Here is a 23594-nt window from a genome sequence, read left to right on the forward strand (position 1 = left end):
GTGCAGTGCAGACTGTGTTTTAGAATCAGGATTATAATAAAAGATAAAAAATGCTTGTGTAATATAGTACAATAACACAAAGGAACTGTAGCAAATACTTTCAGCATGAATTTCCTGTTCTGAAACATAAAATGAATTGCATTTAAAGTCACATTGTTGCGTAATATAAATTAAATGTTTATCTGACCTAGTATATTATAAAAGCCACGAAATGCTGATTGTGCTAGAATATGAAGTTCATTGGTGGTATTTTCTTTTGTGTTCTCAAAACCATGGTCATCAATACAATTATTGAAAATCATACAGTGACATCCTTAAAAACTTCCATATCCAAACGCACAATCTTGAATATTGTTGTGGTGTGAAATAAATTTCCCAACAATGGTAAAAATAAAATCTCAAATCTGTTGTTTAAATCGAGCTCACTACTGGACTGATGGTATATTCCAATTCTGAAAATAGTACAGCTGTTAAATATGAAATGGAGGCTTGAAGTTCCTTGTCTGTTCCAGTTCTCAGTTCTTCGAATTATATGCCGTGTGTCCAGTTGTCATACCCAGTAAACAAAACTGTACAGACTATTCAAGGTCCACTACACCAGTTACAGTGACAAGTGGCAATAGTGACATGTTGCTCATTAGTTGTCAATTTTCATATCTAGGTGACAGTAGAAGATGATAAAACGCTGCAGAGGCTGGATGTAAGTTACAGTAAAATTCCACATGTGAAACCAACAACAAAGCCATAGGTTTTGTCCATCCAGCTGCAAAGATGTAACAAAGTTACTCTTGCTGATCTGCATATGCCTACATTCTGTCCTGCTCTGACAAAATGACCTCTCTGTATGTGGTATTTGTGATACACTGCACACAATAAAATAAATATTAATTAACCTTTTTCTGCATACCCTGATGGGAGTGCAGCTTTAATTGAAATGACATTTGCTCAATATGATCTGATTGTAGGACAAATGTAGTATATATTTCAAATTTTGTGTACTGTTAAAACTCCCTACTGAAATAATAGGGAGAAGACATAAATGTGTCACAGAGTAGATTGTTCATCCTATATTTTATGTTACCACTCACTCACATACATTATTAACAGACATTTCACCCAGGGCTGTCTCTGACTTTAACTGATATAGGCCAGGAATATTTTTTTTAGTAATACATCATGTTCACTCACAGTATTTTATTTCCTGTTTTAGTCAAAGCATTTTGGAGTTACAGATCCATTTTCAAAGACTACACTGATGTTGTTTGGGCATTGCATTTGCTTCAGTTTATAACCAAGCAGTAAATGAACAACATAGTAGTTAGTTTTACATGAAAACCTTTTCATGTGAGATAAATGAAATAAATAAAGTATCAATGCAATTTTGTCAAATACAGACATGGTTGGAGACTGTGGGTGTTATATGAAATACATTGTTGATAGTTTACAGCAACCAGCAACAAATTGGTTTTAGATTACTTTACTCAAAAGTATTACTAATGGCTACCGTCATTTGGCCTTGAATTGTTAACCTTCTGTGTCGGTGAAAAACTTCTACACTTGCTCTAACTCCTAATAATATAACATGTTTTGGCTGTACTATGTTAATCAAATGACAGACTTAGTCTGCTGTAAAAAAGCAATGGCCAGATAATTATTGTTTACACAATAGATAGGTAAAATAGGTCAAAGTAGGGTCGGTTAATACTTTGACTGCTGGCCACCTAAATCTTGTGCTTTCTTACAATGCCAGCCATGTTTATGGTTGTTTTAGAAACTACATATCCCTTGCAATACAATGAAGACCAATTGAGCCTGTCAATATATGTGATTTTGTGTTTAAAAGTGGAAGGAAATGTACTCTGTCAAATGACCGGATCAGCAGTATACCGAAATTTTCATATCCTGTCAGTTGATGGGAGTGATAGTCAAAGTGTTTAAAATCAAATTTACATTCTGCAGCTACTGCACATGATTTGGCATGCTTGTTACTTTTTACAGGCTGTATGAGCTACAGATTGGCAACCTTCCTCACAGCAATTGTGTTAAAGTGGCATAACCTCGAAGGGGTTACAGTCATGAATGCTGTCTAGACTGCAGTTGGTATATCGACTGCCACCAGAGGTTGCTGGCCCCACAGACCTGTTTACCACCGCAGACCACATAATTGCAAATAGTTCCTCTAGTATATCCACATGGCCTGGGTATTTGGGGTGGCACAAAGCCATTCAGATGCAACTTCTGTTGAACTCTCAATCAGGCACCAACTGCATCCACAGTTCTTTAATCAGAGCCTCAGCCAGAACCTATGTTACATACAACGCCATGCCGCACCAGCTACTGCTGACCAAGGGAGCCGCCACTGTCTATCTCCACCATCAACCATGCTAGGTCTCCGCACTGGAGATAACCAGGAACTTGGTTATGACTGTTGACCTTCACTATGTCATTTTCTTGTACTTTCAAGTGAATATTAGACTTCACCGTTTCATCATTACAGTCATCAGCTTGAGTTCAGACTTGTGTAAATTCAGTACAAATCACAAACTGTCACCAACTGTTGTAGTGAATAACTGGTCTCCAAAGTAGTACTAATTTGGTTTGTGTAATTTTCAGTAAAACTGCTCTACATTATTTACCTGGGCTGTGTTCTCATTGTACCTCAACCGTTGCAAGACTTAGTGAGTGACAATTAGGAAATTCTCTGTGCACTATTTTGATGAATGCTTTATACCCCAGGTAGACTATATCAGCATACATCTGAATCCTAAGTCACAAAGGCCTCGACAGTGAATTTTTGCTCCACAATGTCTAACCCTTCAGATGTTACTACGTTACTACTCAAATTTTGCTGCTGCCCCAGAATATGCAACAGGTCATGAACACAGTGGTGGACAAGATGGTGGCCATCATCACATCCAACCTTGAAGCTGTTCAACTGGCTGTCTCGCATAGATTCACTGGTGAAGGGATTCAGAGGGCACTGCCACCATTTCAGGTGTCCAACCAGAAGATTGGTCAAGGGCTACATGAACTACATGACCAGAATGGATCAACATTTCCTGTTCCATGGTATCACTGGTGACACCCAGTAGCACACGTTCTTCTTGGCACATGCAGGCCTTGAAGTTTATCATTTACTACAGCAACTCAACCTTGAAATGGAGCCCCATGTCCTCCTGTATGAACACTTAGATACTTGTTTACTAAAATATTTGTCTCTTAAGTGCATGTTGTGATGGTCCACTGGAAGTTTTTTAGCTGCTACGAGCTTGGTGGACAATCTTACAGAGAGTGGTTAGCCGAATTGCAGGGTTTGCCCCATGGCTGTCAGTTCCAGAGTACTAACCCTCAACGTAAACAGTACTATACAACTTCCCTTCTCAGAGACATGATTCTTGAACATTCACCAGATGAAGGACTTTGTAATGATCTCGTCAAATTGAAATATCCCACATTAGAAACGTGCTTCCCCACCATTAGGTCTTTTGAACATGTCTCTGGTCATCAGCAACAACACATAACATGTAGCAGGTGTTAGCGGTTGCCCAGCTTTCCACCTCCAGTTCCAGCCATGGTCATCACAGCATTCTAATTCACCTGTGGCTGGCAAGCCCTTGACCAATGTGTGTCAGTCGCAACAGTTACCCTCATGGAGCTATTGTTTATCTCACACCCACAGCAACAGTGTTATTATCACTGGGCTAAATGTTCTTCTTATGGCAAGACAGGACATAAGGCAGAAGTTTGTCAGTCTTCTCTCAAGATGAATGTAGATTACACATGCACGGATTCCACTTCCTCTGCAACTGAGGAGATGTCCGACTCCTAAGATCCAGGTGTTTTACATGTCCGTGCTGTGCTTCCCAAACCTAATAAACTCTTAATACTCATGGTGGAAGTGAACACAGCCCCTGTGGAGTTTCAAACTGATACAGGTTCAGAGGGACGTATTGCCATTTGGACTCACCTCACTACAGAAATTCTTCAGACACCTGCGTAGCTACAGCAACAGTACTACTGAAGGCAAAGGACAATTCATGGCGAGCATTCAGTTTTCTACTGTTTTCATGGGATGCATCTTGGTGGTAAACACCAAAAGAGCCACCAACATCCTTGGCTTGGACCTTCTTAGTGCTTTGGGCTTGGAAGACATGACTCCACCGACAGCTTTCAGCTGTCAGGGGCTAGCTCCTACTTAAGTGACACACACTTCAAGTACAAGGTGCAAGTCAGTTTTTTATCATCCTACTACTGGTATCACTAGTTTTTAGGCTCATGTCACCCTTCTTCAAACAACCACTGCCTGATTTTTGAAAGCATGAAATGTTTCATTTGCTCTCATGGACAAGCTTCAGTTGAAACTATTCTCACCACAGTCACCAGCAATCAGTGGGCTACTCCAATAGTTCTTGTGGAAAAGCTGAAAGGGTCACTTTGAATTTGTGGTGATCTCTGGGCCTCAATCAGTGCACAAACCATCAATGACACTGACTTGATTACAAAAGTGGACAACATTATGGCATGACTCACAGGAAGCAAGACTTTTGCCAAGATTGATTTATGGGATGCTTACCTTCAGCTCCCTCTTGACAAGCCATCATGGAGCATTCTGTTCATTAACACACTGTTTGGGCTGTTATAAACAGGCCTCAATTTTGCATTGCCAGTGCTCCAGCTGTTTTTCAGTAGTACTTAGAACAGCCAACACGGAATGTACCCAGCGTGTTCTAGTCACTGGTAAAAATGATCAGGAGCTGGCAACCAACCTTGATACCCTTTTAGCCATTCTTCAACAAGCCAGTCCCAAATGTAGCATAGACAAATGCCTTTTTTCCCTCAGGTGGAATATCTTGATCATGTTCCCAGAACTTCAGGAATACAACCAACACCACAATATATTAAAGCTGTCCAGCAATGTCCAGTCTCAAAAGACATTAAGCAATTACAATCTGTGCTCATCCAACTTAATTATTATCAAAAGTTCATGCCACAGCCATAGCAGAACTACTCCATCAGTTGTTATGCAAAAATGTGAAGTGCTATTGGACTTAAACCTTCTGAAATCTCAGGCAAGCCCTGCCCCATTCAACATGCCTTATGGCCTATGACCCAGCAAAACATTTAATTGTAGCAGCTGATGCTTCTGATTTGTGAAGTGTTATCCCACACAGTAGATGGTGCGGAATGTCTTACTATGTTCATATCCAAAACTCCAACACAGGCACAACTCAACTATAGTCAAATAGAAAAGGAAGCCTGGGCTGTTGAGTTTGCACTCAATAAACTCTACAAATGTGTGTACAGCCAACGTTTCACATTACTGACTTACCCCAAAACACTTTTACTGTTATTCACTGCAGGCTCCAATATTCTGACCAAATTGGCGTGTCGCCTGCAGAAGCGGTCATTGTTTTTGTGTAGCTACTCACATGACATCAGATACTGCTTAACAGCTAATATACCAATGGTGACATTCTTTCCTGGTTTCCATTGGGACAGGACATGCAATCTAATTTGGAATCAGTGGTCTGTTGCCACATGGACACAGCAGCAGATGAAGCTAGCCTCCCTTTCCTCGAATGCAAAGGTCATTGCCTGTCACTACTTGCACGACCCAGTTATGCGGGAAGTACTCTGTCTAGTGCAAAAAGAATGGCTGACAGATCAGGAAAAGTTTGGTCAGCTGGAAGTCCAAGCATTCTGCTCATCAGTTCTCCACCTTCAGTGAAGTCCTATTGTTGCGAGGAGAAGATGGTTGCACCCGTGTAATGATCTCATCCATCTTGCAGCACATCATCTTGTCCCTCGACATCAGGACCATTGGGGGGTTATGCTCACGAAGAGGCTGGCCAGACAACATGCATATTGGTGTGCGATCGATGCAGATATTGCCAGCATAGTGATGGAATGTGAGAGCTGCCAAAGCAAACAGGCATCTCCTGTTCACAGATACTTCCCTTCCTGGATGCTTCAGTGCCTTTGCAGGCCCATTCCTAGCCTATTCTCTGTTTATTGTGGATGAAATGGGAAAGAGATTCCCCTGTATGTATCGGATGTCTTCAGCATCCTTGGCACATACTGTCCAGGCTGTGGCATGCATCATCACCATAGAAAGACTCCTGGAAACCGTGATTATTGACAATGGGCATCCATTCACATTTTCAAAATTTACCTCTCTTTGTTCTTCTAACATCACTGCTTCAGTGCACAAAGCACCTTTTTATCCTACTTCAAATGGATTAGCAGAACATTTTGTTGACATGTTCAAGTCACAGTTAGCGAGTTTCACTGCCATCATGATTTAGATGAAGGTCTCACTCTGTTTTTGCCATGTTATTGCTATCCCCCTCAGGACAGTATCAGCCCTCACGCACAGGACCACGAACCCAATCTTTCCAACCTACAAGAACTCTAGCTCCGCACCTGCACTCTTGATGCCACCATTATTTTGTCAAATATGATGTCTTTATGTTGGTTTCCTCCAGAAATCATGGCCAGTAGGCCCTGTCAGTGGTCACCCATTGACTGGGAAAGGCTGTGGTGGAAGTAAGGCTACACAGTGGTCCCATTTGTCACAAGCATGTCAACCAGGTGTGCCCGTGTAATACAGTTGACACCTCCTAGCAGTGAATTGCCATGATCTCTTGTTCTAGAGTCGGATATCCCCCCCCCCCCAGAATCTTGGACAACAAAGCACAACTGCAGAAGCCAGAAATTCCACATCCTCTGGTCTTTGGTGGGGACAGCCCGTCCCCAGTCCAGACACCAGCTCTGATCGACAATGACCTCAGCCCACCAAGGTCACCAGTTTTATGGGCAGCTATCAAAGAGGTGGCATGTTCCTCAGACATCAAGATATATCACACCATTTCGTCATTTGAGGTTGGGGAGAGATGCTATCTATGGGCTGTATGCCCTACCGACTGGCAACTCTTCTTACAGCTGTGATGTATCACCAGCATAACCAGGAAGGGGTTACATCAAAAGATGACAGTGCTTCAAAAATGCATGCTGCCTAGACCAGGAGGTGGCAGTGTGAGTGCTGCCAGAGGTTGCTAGCCCCACAGACCTGTTCGCCTCCATGGGCCACATGAACCCAAATAGTTCCTCTACTATTCCTATGCAGTCTGCGTATTTAGGGTGGTGAAAAGCCACTCTGTGGCAGCTTCTGTCAAGCTTTGGCATCCACAGTTTTCAGTCAGAGTCTTGTAGAACCTTCAGTATGTATGATGCAATGCCGCACCAGCCACCACCGACCTAGAGAGCCAACAGTGTCTGCCTTCACCATCACCCACACTTGGCCTCTTCACTGGAGATATCCAGGAACTTGGTATCGACTGTTGACTCTCACTACATTATTTTGGTCCAGATCCGAATGAATATTAAACTCTGACAGTTCCATCATTACAACCTTCAGTTTAAGTTCAGGATATATAAATTCACTGCAAATCAAGAACAGTCACGAACTATTGTAGTGACTAACTTTTCTCCAAAGGAAGAGATTTTAGTTTATGCACTTTTCAATAAAACTGTTCTACATTGTTTAGCTGGGCTGTGTTCTCATTGCACCTCAACCAGCACAAGACTTAGCGCTTGTAACTCAAATTACTCATCACAATTTTGCTGCTTATATTGAGAAGTATATATTTCATATATACACTCCTGGAAATGGAAAAAAGAACACATTGTCACCGGTGTGTCAGACCCACCATACTTGCTTCGGACACTGCGAGAGGGCTGTACAAGCAATGATCACACGCACGGCACAGCGGACACACCAGGAACCGTGGTGTTGGCCGTCGAATGGCGCTAGCTGCGCAGCATTTGTGCACCAGTGTCAGCCAGTTTGCCGTGGCATACAGAGCTCCATTGCAGTCTTTAACACTGGTAGCATGCCGTGACAGCGTGGACGTGAACTGTATGTGCAGTTGACGGACTTTGAGTGAGGGCATATAGTGGGCATGCGGGAGAATGGGTGGACGTTCCGCCGAATTGCTCAACACGTGGGGTGTGAGGTCTCCACAGTACATCGATGTTGTCGCCAGTGGTCGGCGGAAGGTGCCTGTGCCCCTCGACCTGGGACTGGACCGCAGCGACGCACGGATGCACGCCAAGACTTTAGGATCCTACGCAGTGCCGTAGGGGACCGCACCGCCACTTCCCAGCAAATTAGGGACACAGTTGCTCCTGGGGTATGGGCGAGGACCATTCGCAACCGTCTCCATGAAGCTGGGCTACGGTCCCGCAGACCGTTAGGCCGTCTTCCGCTTGGTGCCAATGATGGTCGTATGCGTGTTTGGCACCGTGCAGGTGAGCGCCACAATCAGGACTGCATACGACCGAGGCACACAGGGCCAACACCCGGCATCATGGTGTGGGGAGCGATCTCCTACACTGGCCATACACCTCTGGTGATCGTCGAGGGGACACTGAATAGTGCACGGTACATCCAAACCATCATCGAACCCATCATTCTACCATTCCTAGACTGGCAAGGGAACTTGCTGTTCCAACAGGACAATGCATGTCCGCATGTATCCCGTGCCACTCAACGTGCTCTAGAAGCTGTAAGTCAACTACCCTGGCCAGCAAGATCTCCGGATCTGTCCCCCATTGAGCACGTTTGGGACTGAATGAAGCGTCGACTCACGCGGTCTGCACGTCCAGCATGAACGCTGGTCCAACTGAGGCGCCAGGTGGAAATGGCATGGCAAGCCGTTCCACAGGACTACATCCAGCATCTCTATGATCGTCTCCATGGAAGAATAGCAGCTTGCATTGCTGCGAAAGGTGGATATACACTGTACTAGTGCTGACATTGTGCATGCTCTGTTGCCTGTGTCTATGTGCCTGTGGTTCTGTCAGTGTGATCATGTGATGTATCTGACCCCAGGAATGTGTCAATAAAGTTTCCCCTTCCTGGGACAATGAATTCACGGTGTTCTTATTTCAATTTCCAGTAGTGTATGACTGCCTTACGAAGCAATATCATTGTGTTACTTTTATTGCTACTGAGAAAGTCTGCTGTGAAGAAGATGATAGAGAGTGTAGGTGGGTGTGAGGGAAAGAGAGCTTAAGGAGAGGAAGAGAGTGTTTTATTTACATATGTGCAAGGGAGAAGGCAGTTGTAATTATTCAGGCTTGTGTCACTGTTGTATTGAGAGAGACAGTCATTACTGAACAGAAAGTGGTCACTTATTTTCACTGACTATTTGTTCACTTAATATTTCTGGATATGTGACCAGCATCATCGTGTTGCTTATAAAATCAGTTTCTCTCCTACTTTTAGAAATGGCCTTCACCAGATTTATGTGTTTACTATTGGGCCAGTGCCATGTTCAGTTCTTATATAGTGTAATTTCATCCTGCTCGCAGAGTACAGCTGTCATGAAAAGCACAGAACACTATTCTTATTGGATGACAGGAATTGTGAAACAGGGGCTGATACCTTGTTTTGATAGAAGAGTGCAGAACCTACTCAGTGAATCAATTTGCAATGACCTCATGGAAGATCTGATGTCCAAGACTATCAGAACAACGCAGGCCATGCTACAGCAATCCAGAACAAAATTCACCATACCCAAAAGACTCATAGCACAGATTCCTATCGCACTCAGATTATATCCAGCCGCCAAGGTACAAGGAAATTTATCCCATAAAGCCAGTAGTGAATGGTATCAATTCACCAACCTGTCTGTCTCCTGACAAAACCATTTTGGAAACTATGGCATTTGGAAGGCCTTATGTAATCATTTGTAAGGGACACCACTCACTTTGTTGCACTTCTAAAATGCAAGTTTGTCTCACCTTCTGACCATATTGTAAGTTTTTATGTAAAATTCTTTTCTCAAATGTACCATCACGGGGAACTGTCAACATTCCAATGCTCTACAGGAATCTGTGGTATGGGATGTCTGTGAGTTTGTATATCACTGTCTTACAACCACCTACTTTAGGTAAAAAGGGAAGTTTTACTTATAGACATATGGTATAGTTGTAGTATTCTCATTCTTGCCAGTTGCAACAGACCTCTCTATGGAGGCATTTAAAGAATTACTGCTTCACTCTTTACCACTGTGCATCAAATACTAGGTTCAGTACATAGATGACACTTTTGAAATCTGGCTAGTGAAGAAGAACTGCATACTTCCGGTACCATCTAAATCAACCGATACCAATATCCAATTCACAGTGAACATTAAAGTGAATGGTGTGCTTCCCTTCCTTGATGTGGAAGCATATAGAAAGCTTGATGGCTCCTCTACCCCAGAGTCTATAGTTAACCTACCAGTATTGTCAACAGATACCGTGAAGCGATAGCCCACCATAACCAAAAACAGGAGAATTACTCCCTATGATTGTTAACTAAGAGGGCACACTGAATCAATGATGGAAGACACTTGAAGCAGGAACTGAAAAACTAAGAACTACTTTCAGAGTCAATGACTACAGCAATAAAAAAAATACAAAGCTCTAGGGCATCAAGAAACAAAAAGGAGGAAGAGACAGCACAAATGCCCAGTACCATCTTAGCATAGATGGAGCATGGAGGTCATCACTGAAAGAGTGGGAAATGTTCTTTGGCAAGTGGACACAAAGCTTATGTACCAAAGTTTGGAAAATGATCTATGTGCATGGCTCCAGAAAGGATGCCATCGACAATGTACCCATCCCTAGAGTCATCGAAGTCAGCCATGAATGTGGATTGGTACACATTGGTGAAACATACTATTGACACACACCTAATGCAAAATTAAAGGTATATATGAAAGGTATACACCATCAGGTGCAGCAGTACACATGGCTGGAGGTATAAAACACTCTGGGTAGTATCAACTGCTACTACACACTGCTGAAGCAAAATTATTCATCACGGTACTGGCTTGCTCATGATTTGCCACAAGGAATTAAAAAACTGTCACTGTTTAGTCCCTGACTCCTCATTTCTGCCATCCAATCAAAATAGTGCTCAATGATGTATATCAGAAGCTGACTGCAGGAGGATCAAGAAATCATACTACAGGGGCTAATGCTTGCTCCATACATATATTTTCAATAAAGCCACATATGCCCCCCCAAGGTTGTTTTAAATGGTAAGCCCCTCAGGTATATTAGCATTCATTTGCTGGGTACAGGCTTGGCTGAGTTGGAGCCTGGTGAGCACTGCCAGTCCTATGTAACTGTAAGCTCTGAGCACACTTCAATGACCACTGTGCAGTGTGGTGGTGGAAAATGGTGTGTCCCCCAATTGTGAGAGGTAGAAATCTCTATGAAACAACCCTTAATATCAAGGTGTGCTACATGCCAATGAGGTGCATAGTTCTTGAGGCAGAACAATCAGTAGAGGGCAATCTCTGGGGAACATGCTGCACCTCTGTTGTATAAGACTTACCCAGCCAAGTGGGGCTCTATCTACTTGGATACATATTCCCTAAGTGCTCATAGGACCTCCATGAAGCATGAATCACTTTCCTTTACTTCCAATGGTCCAGGTGATCTGTTGGGTTGTATTAACACCCAAACCCCAAAGGGATCTCATGTGGATAGTCCACCTGAGACATCTGTGAATACCAGTGCTTCCAGTAATAGTATTGGACCACATATCCTGTGGCAATATTTATCATTGATAAGTCTACCTTCTCACCTTTTGTACATACTTAGACTAGAGGAGCTTGCAGGGCAGTTTAAATCTCTCAGGAGGAAGTGTAGTGATAAATTGAAGATTCGGAGAGATACCCAAGTACCCAAGGTTTTAAATGCCAAACAACATGGAGAACATGCTGTCAACAGTGAACTGAACACTGAGATAAATTGTTGTAACAGAGATGGTTGATTGCGAATATACTTTATTCACTATGTGTGATACATGAACATGTCTATATTGTATCATAACTGCGAATGCACTGCTGTCTTTGTCTCACCAACAGATATTCCTCTGTCCTCTGGCCATTGCGTGTCACTCTTGACATCAACAGAGAGCTCTCCTCCACCTCTCCCCATAGAGAGGACAGCTGAAAGAGACGTGTAAATAGTGTTGTCACCCAACTGGATTAGTGTGTGCAAAGGTATGCGCTATAAGCTGTGTCATGACTTGCTGCAATGCAGGACACAGTTGGATTATTTCTTGAAGTCATGTCTTGTGTGGTGCTGGTGCCGTACAGCTAGTAGGTTAGCAGGTGGTGAGAGAGGTCCCTAGTGTGGCTGTCCCTTGCAGCTGGGGACAAAGATAGTGGTGGCAGTGTGTGGCAGGATCTGCCCCAGCCTTTGGTGGCGTGTAGGTGGCAATTGTGTTAGTACCCTCGAGCAGGAGATGGTGAGGATGCTATCTGTTCATTGGTATGATGATAGGAGGCACAGTTAATGTTGTTGGGTAGTGTGTGCTTGAGGGTGAGCAATTGGACACACGCGAGGTCCTGTCTCACAGTGTCCTTGTTGTGGGCTGTGAGGCATAGATTGTTATTGATGAGTTTCACGGTAATATCATCTGGGTTGAAGCTCTGAGTCAAGCCTAATGATAACCGTGTGTGCTGCATTTGGGTTGGCTGCCCACGCATTTGGTAATGGCCCATAGTTGCCATTGCTGTCTGGGGGATTTTGGTCGTTGTTGTCCCAGAGAACCAATGCTGGTTTCAAGCAGTTAGTCGAAATAGGCATTGGTTTGTCTTTAATCAGAATGGCAAGTGAATGTGTGCTTCTCTTAAGAACATTGGAATGTCCTGTGTATGGCAGCTACAGCACTGGCCAGACTGTGTAATCCTATAGCATGATGTGTTCACAGTGTAAGAGCAGTTTGTGTACAAATACCTGTGGGAGGCTGCACGTCGATATGTATAATGTGGTCATTTACCTGCTAAGCCAGTGCAGGTAGGTCCATTCTCTCAGGGTCTTGAGTGGGTAGAATGAAATCAGTGGAAAGCACTAGTGAAATGCTGTATAGGATCCTGGTGGGGGATGCTTGCAGGTCCTCCTTGAAGGTGGTTCAGATTTCGTGTAATCCCTGTGGTAATGCTATGGTCCACAGCCTGCCGTGGCCCATAATGGCAGCTTTGAGAGCCCTAAGCCACCGCTTGACTAGCCTATTACTGTGGGGGTGATAGGCTGTAGTGCAGCTGTATTTGATTCCACAGAGGTTACACAGGTTGGCTCCAGCAGACAGAATGTTTACAGTACTACTGCACCACCAAAAAATCAACAAGGTGAATAATGCCACACCATGCAGCGCATGACTTTCTTCAGGTATCCTGCTGACTACCTCAACCCTATCATCCATGATTACGTTCAAAGAGTGTGTCACTGCTCCCACCCAAAAGGAACAACAAACAGCTCACACACTACATGAGTGCTACCTGGCAACAAGGCCACTGATGTCACAGACACACCAAGCTCATAGCTAAGGTGGTGGTATCCTATTTTTGGTAACTGTTGTGCACTGTGTACATTCCCAAACTCCAGACACAGGCTGCAATAGATGCACCTGCTCACATAGTACTAGCAAGTTACCAACAGGCATTATGTGTAGCTGAAGCACACACTCCTTAGACCACACATCTGGGAGGCTGACGGTCCATCTTTGACCTTAGTTTGATAAAGCACAATTAGATGGACTCTGGATCCAACATTAACTCAATACTGCTGGAGAGCACACCGACATTTGACAAAACATCAGCACTAAAATTTCATATAGCTAATAATTCAACAATCATGGTATATGGATCTACCATACACACCTTATAACTGTCACCTCATCACCAACTCACATGGACATTTTTTGTCATGGACGTCATGGAACTGATCATGAGAATTCATTTCCTGTGTCACTTCCATCTCTTTCCAGACATACAACATGCTTTGCTCCTGCACCACGATACAGACCGCCATACCCCAGGACTTTCACCCCGACAACCCCATCCCCACACAACACAACACAACACACTGTCCACATGGGCAGCAGGATGACGATTTTGCATATGCTGAGGCTCAGTGAGTGTGTCACGGAGGAAGAAAAATTTCATTATGATGATTGTCATCTAGCTTCCGATGCACTCCACACTGACAGTGCATTTCTCTTAGAGCACATTAAGGACTCATCCGCTGCACTCGCACTAGCGCATGAGCATCTCCAGGTGATCTCTCAAACCCACCATTCTGACGAGTATGAGAAAGTGCATACAGCCTCACCTTCACTGAGTGAATGTGCCCCTCTGCCCATGCACTCAGCAATGACCCCCAATGACCATGAGCAAGCGGCTCAATGCAAAGGCTAGTACAGTTCACTCTGCCTCAATGCACAGAATCTCAGATGTAGGCCTCACCACCCTTTCTACTCACTCTATCATGAAGGCTCTAGTTTGTGTGATATGTAAAGACACAGCGCATCATATACTAACAACTGCTGGACCTCTAGTATGTCACAAGGTGCCCTGACTTGCCTGGTCTAGCTTACACTCTGCTAATGCAGCGACTGATGAACTGTCACAGACAGGCATAGTTTACCCATCCGACAGACCATGGGTATCGCCAATCAAACTAGTACTGAAAAAAGACAGAACTTTGAGACTCTGCGATTACTACAGGGTTATTGGCATCCATACCATTCATTACAGCTACCTGGCACCCAACATATGAGACTTCACCTTCTCGTTAGCAAGTGAGAGGGACTGACTGTAAAAATTGTTATGTACAAATCCCCATGCACAAAGATGATACTGCAAAAGCCACAATTATTACACATTTCAGTCTCTTTGAACATCATTTTATGACATACGGGTTGAAGAATCCAGCAAAGATGTGGCATTACTTCATTGGTGGCTTATTTTTTTGCTTTGATTTCTGTTACACCTATTTGGATGACATAGATGTCATTCTCATTTGTTGTCTATGCCCAGACACCACAAAGGACACCTCAAACAAAGTATTACTGCCCTAACAGATGGGGATGTGGAGATCAAAAAGGGCAAAACTCAGTTACAGACGATAGAAGTTACCTTCCTCAAGCACATAGTGCTGCAGGGATCAGACTGACCCTGGACCAAACCAACACCATAAGACAGCTTACTCTTGCCAAGAATTATGAAGAGATGCATTGATTCTTAGCAATTTTGAACTTTTACCAGTGTCACCTGTCACGAGCAGTGGAATACAGGCACCCCTCACTATGCACTGACAGAATCCAACAAGCAACAGAGAAGGAAGACTGACTGGATTGCAAAGATGAAGGATGCATACAAACTAGCTAAGAGCTGTTTTGCCTATGCAATCACCCCATTGGAGATGCACAACACACAGTCACCACTGATCCAAGCAACATCATGATTGGTGCCACACTGCAACAGCTAAGGGCTGGGGAGGCACAGCTCCTTCCATTTTTCTCTAGGGAATGTACACCCTCTCAGTCCAGATGGTCAGCCTTTGACCAAGAACTTCTCACCAATTACGAAGTAATAAGATACTTCCATAAAAATACCAAAGGGCGACATGTTATAATGTTTACACTCCATAAACCATTTGTTGATGCCATACGGTATCCATCATAGGATATCAGGCCCTGATGCTACTGACACCTGGACCTTATTGCACAGTACACTATGGATACCTCCTACCTACACTGAGATGACAATCTCATCACTGATTACTTATTATGAATATGAGAAGCTGGCCATCAACCAGTGCAATGACATGAGCATTGCAGAATTGATGGGCAATGATGATACAGGCTTACAAATCAAATGATGCTCTGTTCTGGGGATTGAAACACCAATCATCTGTGATTTCTCTCCTAACTCGATCTGGTCATTGGTGCCACAAACAGTGCATCATGTAGGTTTTCACCAACTTAGCAGTATCAGTCTCCCAGTCCGCCTCATTACAGAGCGATTCGTGTGGCCCAACATCAAGCTGAACCACCATACCTTGGCACAGAAGTACATACTGTGCTAAGGCAATAAAGCCCAAAGACACGCAAAACCACAATTAGGTCATTTGGAAATTCCAAATGCTCACTTTCAGCATGTAAACATCAATCTCATTGGTCCTCTCCCAGAGTCAGAGGGACTCATGTATCTACTGTCAATGATAGACAGAGCATTTCAGTGGGTGGAAGTGGTTCTCCTCAAGGACATCATGACAGAGTCTACTGCTTATGCCTTTCTAGAAACATGAATAGTGCATTTTGGCATGCCAGACATGGTAATTGCAGACCAATACTGCCAGTTTGAGGAGATACTGTTGGCAAACACTGTAGTGTCTGTGGAATCAAATGTATCTGCACTACAGCCTATCATCCCCAGAGTAATGGGGTAGTTGAGCAGTGGCATATGGCTGTCAAAGCTGCCCTTAAGGGCCACAGCAGGTTGTGAACTGAAGAATTAACATGAGTACTACTTGGGATCTGAACCACCTTCAAGGAGGACCTACAAGCATCCCTTGCTGAGATACTATACAACAAATCACTGGTGCTTTCCACTGATTTCATTCTACCCACTTGGAACCCTGAGAAATTAGACCTACCTGCACTGGCTTAGCAGATAAGTGCCCACAATAGACATATCAATGTGCCACTTCCTACTCTACACTTGGCACCAAAGGTATTCATACACAAATTCCTGTTACGCTGTGAACACGTCATGCTACAGAATGACACGGGCTGGCCAGCACTGCAGCTGCCCTACACAGGGCCTATCAAAGTTCTTAAGAGAAGCAAACATTCACGTGCCATTCTGATCAATGACAAACAAATGCCTGTTTTGACTAACTGTTTGAAACCAGCATTGGTCCTCTGGGAGAACATCGTCCAAAATTCCCCAAACAGCAATGGCGACTATTGGCCATTAGCCAATGCATGGGCAGCCAACTCAAATGTAGCACACTCTGCTATCATTAGGCTTGACTCAGAGACTTCAACCCAGCTTGACTCAGAGACTTCAACCCAGCATACACTACCCAACAACATTGACTGTGCTTCTATATCATCCTGACTTTCAACAGATGGCACCCTCACCATCACCTGCTTGAGGGTACTAACACAATTGCCATCTACACCCCCACCACAGGATGAGGCAGATCCTGCCACCCATTGCCCCCACTACCTTACCTTTGTCCCCAGCTGCATGGGAAGGTCACACTAGGGACCTCTCTCAACACGTGCTAACCTACCAGCTGTACGGCACAAGTGCCATACAAGACACGACTTCAAGAAATTATCCAATTGTGTCCTGCACTGCAGCCAGCCATGACAGCTGGTAGTGCATCCTTATGCACACACTGATCCAGCTGGGTTTATATGTCCCTTTCAGCTGTCCCTACTATGGGGAGAGGTAGAGGGGAGCTCTATGGTGATGTCCAGAGTGACATGCACTGACCAGAGGACCGAGGAATATTTGTGGGCAAGTCAAAGACAGCACTGCACTCCGAGTCATGTTCATGTATCACATGTAGTGAATGAAGTATATTCACAATCAACCATCTTGACTCTGTTATTGGGATGTTCCCTGTCACCCAGTAGAGTAATAATTCTACAGTCTAATGGCTTTAGACCTGACTGTTGTGACCTGTTAGTTTTCAATCCCAGCCCAGCTTGGGTTTTAAGGATGTAGTGAGGCTGATTTAACAGAAACATGTATTTGTTTCTCTTCTTCAGTCTGCTCTGAGTGTCTGTTACCCTTTCTGACATTATGATCTGTAGCCAACTTTATTTCAGTGGTAGGACAGCTTGGTTGTGGCACTCCAAGTGCAGGTTTGTAGCTACATTTACAGGCAAAGTTTGATGTGCTCTGCACAGCTGTCAAAATCTGGGTGTCAACACTAGTCTTCTGCATAGGCTGCTTCAATGCTGAAGCAAACGATTTCATGAAAGAGGGCAGCTGTGTGATCCTGAGCACCTTTTTCATTTCAGATTAAGAAATGCATTGTGTGACATGTGAATATAATTGACCACTTTCTGTTCAGTAATGACGATCTATCTCAATACAACAGTGACACAAGCCTGAATAAATACGACTGCCTTCTCCCTTGCACATATTTAAATGAAACACTCTCTTCTCCATCACTCCCAGCCTCTCCTTAAGCTCTATTTCCCCCACACCCACTTACACACTCTATCACTTCTTCACAGCAGACTTTCTCAGTAGAAATAAAAGTAACACAATGATATTGCTTCATAAGGTAGTCATATATATGAATTGTATACTTCTCAATATAAGCAGCAAAATTGTGATGAGTAATTTGAGTCACAAGTGCTAAGTCTTGTTGTGCTGGTTGAGGTGCAATGAGAACACAGCCCAGGTAAACAATGTAGAACAGTTTTATTGAAAAGAACATAAACCCAAATCTCCTCCTTTGAAGTAAAGTTAGTTACTAGAATAATACATGGCAATGGTTAATTTGAGTCACAAGTGCTAAGTCTTGTGCTGGTTGGGGGTGCAAAGAGAATACAGCCCAGGTAAACAATGTTGAACAGCTTTACTGAAAAGTACATAAAACCAAAATCTCTTCCTTTCGAGAAAAGTTAGTCACTACTATAGATTGTAACAGTTCTTGATTTGCCCTCAGTTTACATAATTCTGAACTTAGACTGATGGCTGAAATGATGAAACAAAGTTTAATATTCATTCAGAAGCAGAGCAAAATAATGTAGTGAGGGTTGACAGTCAATACCAAGTTCCTGGACATCTCCAATGCAGAGGCCAAGTATGGGTGATGGTTAAGGCAGACACTGCTTGCTGACTAGGTTGGTGGTGGTTTGTGCAGCATTGCATCATATGTATTGAAGTTTATAGTTCAGACTGTGGGCACAGTCAGTGCTTGGACCAAAGTTTTTCACCGCCCTAAATACCCAGGCCACATGTGGATACTATAAGACATATTTGCAATCATGCAGCCCGCAGAGGTAAACAGGTCAATATGGCTAGCAACCTCTGGTGGCACTTGTGCTACCACCTTCTAGGAGGCATGTGTAGCAGAGGCGATGTTGAAAAAAGAGCACCCTGGGCTATCAGAAATGTGGTGATTCCTTGCTGACAATCCTCTGTGTAAACGCTTTCAACATATGACCACCAGAACACAAGTTACACATAGTTATTGTAGATATAGTTGAGACGGCTGCTAAACCCGCTGGGCAGGACAGGTGATTAGGATTGTGGAAAGGGCCAAATAAGGTTGGAGTCAGTTTCACCTTAAAATTGTAATTTATTGTGATTTAATAACACATTTTCAACTAAAACAGCACATAGCCAAACCGTTACACCTACGAGTTTCAAAATGCAATTCTTTCATGACTGAAGACCTCCAAACAGAAAATCTTAAAAGCAAAACTAGGTAAAAATGCAAATAAAATAATAGGCTGAGAGCCTCAAGGCAAGGGTGGATAGACAAATATAAACAAGATGCAATACAAATGGCTGAAGGCCAACAATGAAATTTTCAAGTTTTTAAAATAAATTAACATAACCTTTTAAAGGGAAAAGGCCGCAATGTTTAAGCTTTAAAATAATTTTAAGAATAGGGTTCCAAGGCTGAATGCACACAATTAATTTTCCAAATTTTTTAAAAAATATAACCATAAGCCTTAAGTTTTAAGTAGCTGAAATCAGACTAAAAGAAAAGACAACACAACAGCAATAACCTTTCAGCAAATATCCAATTGCCAGAATTCAAACTTTCTTACATAAAACAGGAAAACCAAGAATTTTTCTGTTATCATTGGCCATGATAGATTATAAACAGACAATTTAACACTGGTGAGAAAAGTAGTAAAGACAACAGCACTCAGAAGCCTCCAGAGGATCGGTCTTCCATCGTTCACTTAGATGAGACAGGTGGAGAGCCCAACTGTACTTGATCCATCGGAACCCAACCAAGGGACAGCCACGGACCAGCTCACAAACGACTTGCATGACACCAATCGGTACATGAGAATTCAAACACAAAATGTTATGGGCGTGATTATCCACAATCAATATGTATATACATTAAGCTGTCAAAAGTACATACCGTGTTGGACAGCAACAACCAGTAATGAAAGGACACTGCCTGAAATTACTTTAGTGGCCAGGGCAGGTAACCAGAATACTAATGGCCACAAGACAGAAAATTCTGCTGGTGCACTTGAATTGTAGTCAACCAATATAGTTAATTCCACCACATAGCGGCTAAATTTCAGCAATACCAACACTCGGTGTTACTCACAGGAAAATGTCCCCCACAGCGAACCACTAAAATGAACCACACAACATGAATGGATGTGGCTTGGATACTTGAAACCACTACTCAACTTTGACGTCCTGGGTCAGTGAACCATGAAGCTCGTTGCGATCAGACAGCTCCACACATGCTCCGTCACTGCACAGGGACCGCCAGCTGACCCAGCCGACTTCATTGCAGGGAGATAACTTTCCTGGTCCGCAGCAACCGAGTAACTCTCTCAGAACACTGACAACATCTAAAATAGTCATAGTGGTAATAACGCCAACTACACACACAACCTGACAAACACTTGCACGAAGACCTGAACAGTACCCAACAGTAACTAAGCACACACTAAGACAAATTGGGAGTTGATGCGCGCGCCCACACACACACACACACAGCTGACTCGTGAATGAAAGGAAACACGTCATAGGATGACTGACCGACGATCCACCAAGACCGTGGCCCAGCTCAAGTGATGCGTGGCAACAAGGGTCGGGCGAGCCATGTCGACGCAGACCTCATTGCTACTCCAACCCGACTGCACTAGTGCCGCATTGCAACTCCCCGACTGGCATGTCCAAACTGTACTCCAGACGCGTTCCAACTGACTAGCAGACCCGAACTCATGACCGGAACTGGCTTACGACAGACAACAACTGGGAAGTAATAGCAGTCGAGCAAAGATACTATGAGAGGTGATATAGCAATATGTGCTGCTAGCTCCACTCATGGTCAAGCAGCACCAACTCAGTGACAGTAGTAATTTAAATTAATGTAGTGAGGTGGAAGTACCTTGAAAACAGGGTGTAAAATATATGATGGCGGGAACAGAAGCCACGCACAGCTCAACCTCCCCCCCTCAAACAAAAACCTGAGGGTAATATGTCGAAATAATTTAACTAGCAGCTTCTAAAAAGGCACAAGACAGTAGCCGGGAAAGGCCGCAAGTGAAACATTTGGTCGGACCCACCCCTGCAGAAGAAACACGCCCACTGGTTACCCGAGATCCCTGTCCTGGGAAGAGACCGACCTAAGTCCGGCAAGATGACCAGTTCACAGCCATTGCTAAGCCAGCAACGAAAATAGCAAGATACCTGCTCGGACTTCAACAATGCGGAGGAAATATGCCCCAGGCAACCCGACATCCCTACACAGTAGAAGGCACTGAGCTTAGCCTCTCAAGATGACCAAAGTTGAAGGGACTGTTCAAAGCTGACAACCAAGAGCTACCAGAACTTTAAGACTAGAAGGTAATGTCTGAACTTAACGGATTATCAGTTCCCGCACTCAATCCGGCTGACTGGCACCAGGTTGGGTTCCCTCTAGAAGACAAATAGTGTCTTAAAGGCCTTCAATAGCATTAAAGGAAACCAAATTGCCGCTCCTCTCTCTCAGACCACCGCCAACGTGACATCAACTGGCTGCAGCATGGTGGCCCGCAAACATGCTACTACTTCTGGAGCACTGCCCTCAGCTGGTTGGTGCCTTATTGCCAACCTGTAAACAACATGGGCTTCTTAGTAAACAACATGTGCTTCTTAGCAGGCTGATCCCCAGACTCTGTCTGACTGCCATTGTCATAACACCTGAAACAATAAGAAGGCAAACAATACAATGCCACAGACACAATAGAAACAAGAGTGAAACTGACCACAACTAGGTTGGTAAGCACGAGCGTAGCCACGTTCTAATACCAATGAGAAGCCCGCTAAACCTGCTAGGTAGAACAGGTGATTAGGATTGTGGAAAGGGCCAAATAAGGTTGGGGTCAGTTTCACCTTAAAATTGTAATTTATTGTGATTTAATAATACATTTACAACCAAAACAGCACATAGCCAAACCTTCACAACTACTAGTTTCAAAATGCAATTCTTCCATGGCTGAAGGTCTCCAAATGAGAAATCTTAGAAGCAACTGCAGTTATATATATAAAAATAGGCTGAAAGCCTCAATAGGCTGAAAGCCTCAAGGCAGGGGTGGATAGACAAACATAAACAAGATGCAAAACAAACAGCTGAATGCCCACAATAAAATTTTCAAGATTTTAAAATAAATTACCATAACCTTTCAAAGGCAGAAGGCCACAGTGTTTAAGGTTCCAAGGCTGAAGGCCCACAATTAATTTTTCCAAAATTTAAAAAAAAATATAGCTATAAGCCATAAGTTTTCAGTAGCTGAAACCAGACTAAAAGAAAAGACAACACAATGGCAATAACCTTTCAGCAAATACCCACTTGCCAGAATTCAAACTTACTTACATAAAGCAGTAAAACAAAGAATTTTTCTTTTGTCATTGGCTATGACAGATTATAAACAGACAATTAAAGATTGGTGAGAAAAGCAGCAAAGGCAACAGCACTCAGAAGCCTCCAGAGGGTCGGTCTGCCCTCGTACACTTAGATGAGACAGGTGGTGAGCCCAACTGCACTTGATCTGTCGGAACCCAACCAAGGGACAGCCAGGGACCGACCGACAAACGACTTGCTTGCCACCAATCGGTACATGAGAATCCAAACACAAAATGTTATTAGCGTGATTATCCATAATCAATATGTATATACATTAAGCTGTCAAAATTACATACTGTGTTTTACAGCGACAACCGGTAATGAAAGGACATTGCCTGAAATTACGTTAGTGGCCAGAGCAGGTAACCAGAACTCTAATGGCCACAAGGCAAAAAATTCTGCTGGTGCAGTTGAATTGTAATCAACGAATATGTTTAGTTCCACCGCATGGTGGCTAAATTTCAGCAATACCAACACTCGGTATTGCTCATAGGAAAACCTTCCCACCAAAATGAACTACACAACATGAATGAATGTGGCTTGGGTACTTGAAACCACTACTCAACTTTGACGTCCTGGGTTGGTGAACTATGAAGCTCGTAGCGATCGGACAGCTCCACACACGGTCCGACACCGCGCAGGGACCGCCAGCTGACCCAGCCGATTGCACCGTGCAGAGATAACTTTCCTGGTCCGCAGCAACCGACTGACTCCCTCAGAATGCCGACAACATTTAAAATAGTCACAGTGGAAATAATACCAACTACACACACAACCTGACATACACTTCCAAGATCACCTGAATGGAACCCAACAGTAACTAAGCACACACGAAGACAAATCTGGAGTCGTCGTGCGCACCACACACACACACACACACACACACACACACACACACACACACACAGTGCCGACTCATGAATGATCAGCGAGCCAAAACGTGTCGTCTGGTAGGACAACCAACCAATAGGTCCAGACTGCACTCCAGACCCAAAATCGCGACCTGAACTCTTGGCCAGAACTTGCTTACGACAGACAATGACCTGGAAGTAACAGCAGTTGAGCAAAGATACTACAAGATGCAATATAGTTACACACGCTGCTAGCACTGCTCATGATTA

Source organism: Schistocerca gregaria, chromosome X (genome assembly GCF_023897955.1).
Source record: "Schistocerca gregaria isolate iqSchGreg1 chromosome X, iqSchGreg1.2, whole genome shotgun sequence".
NCBI classification, from domain to species: domain Eukaryota; kingdom Metazoa; phylum Arthropoda; class Insecta; order Orthoptera; family Acrididae; genus Schistocerca; species Schistocerca gregaria.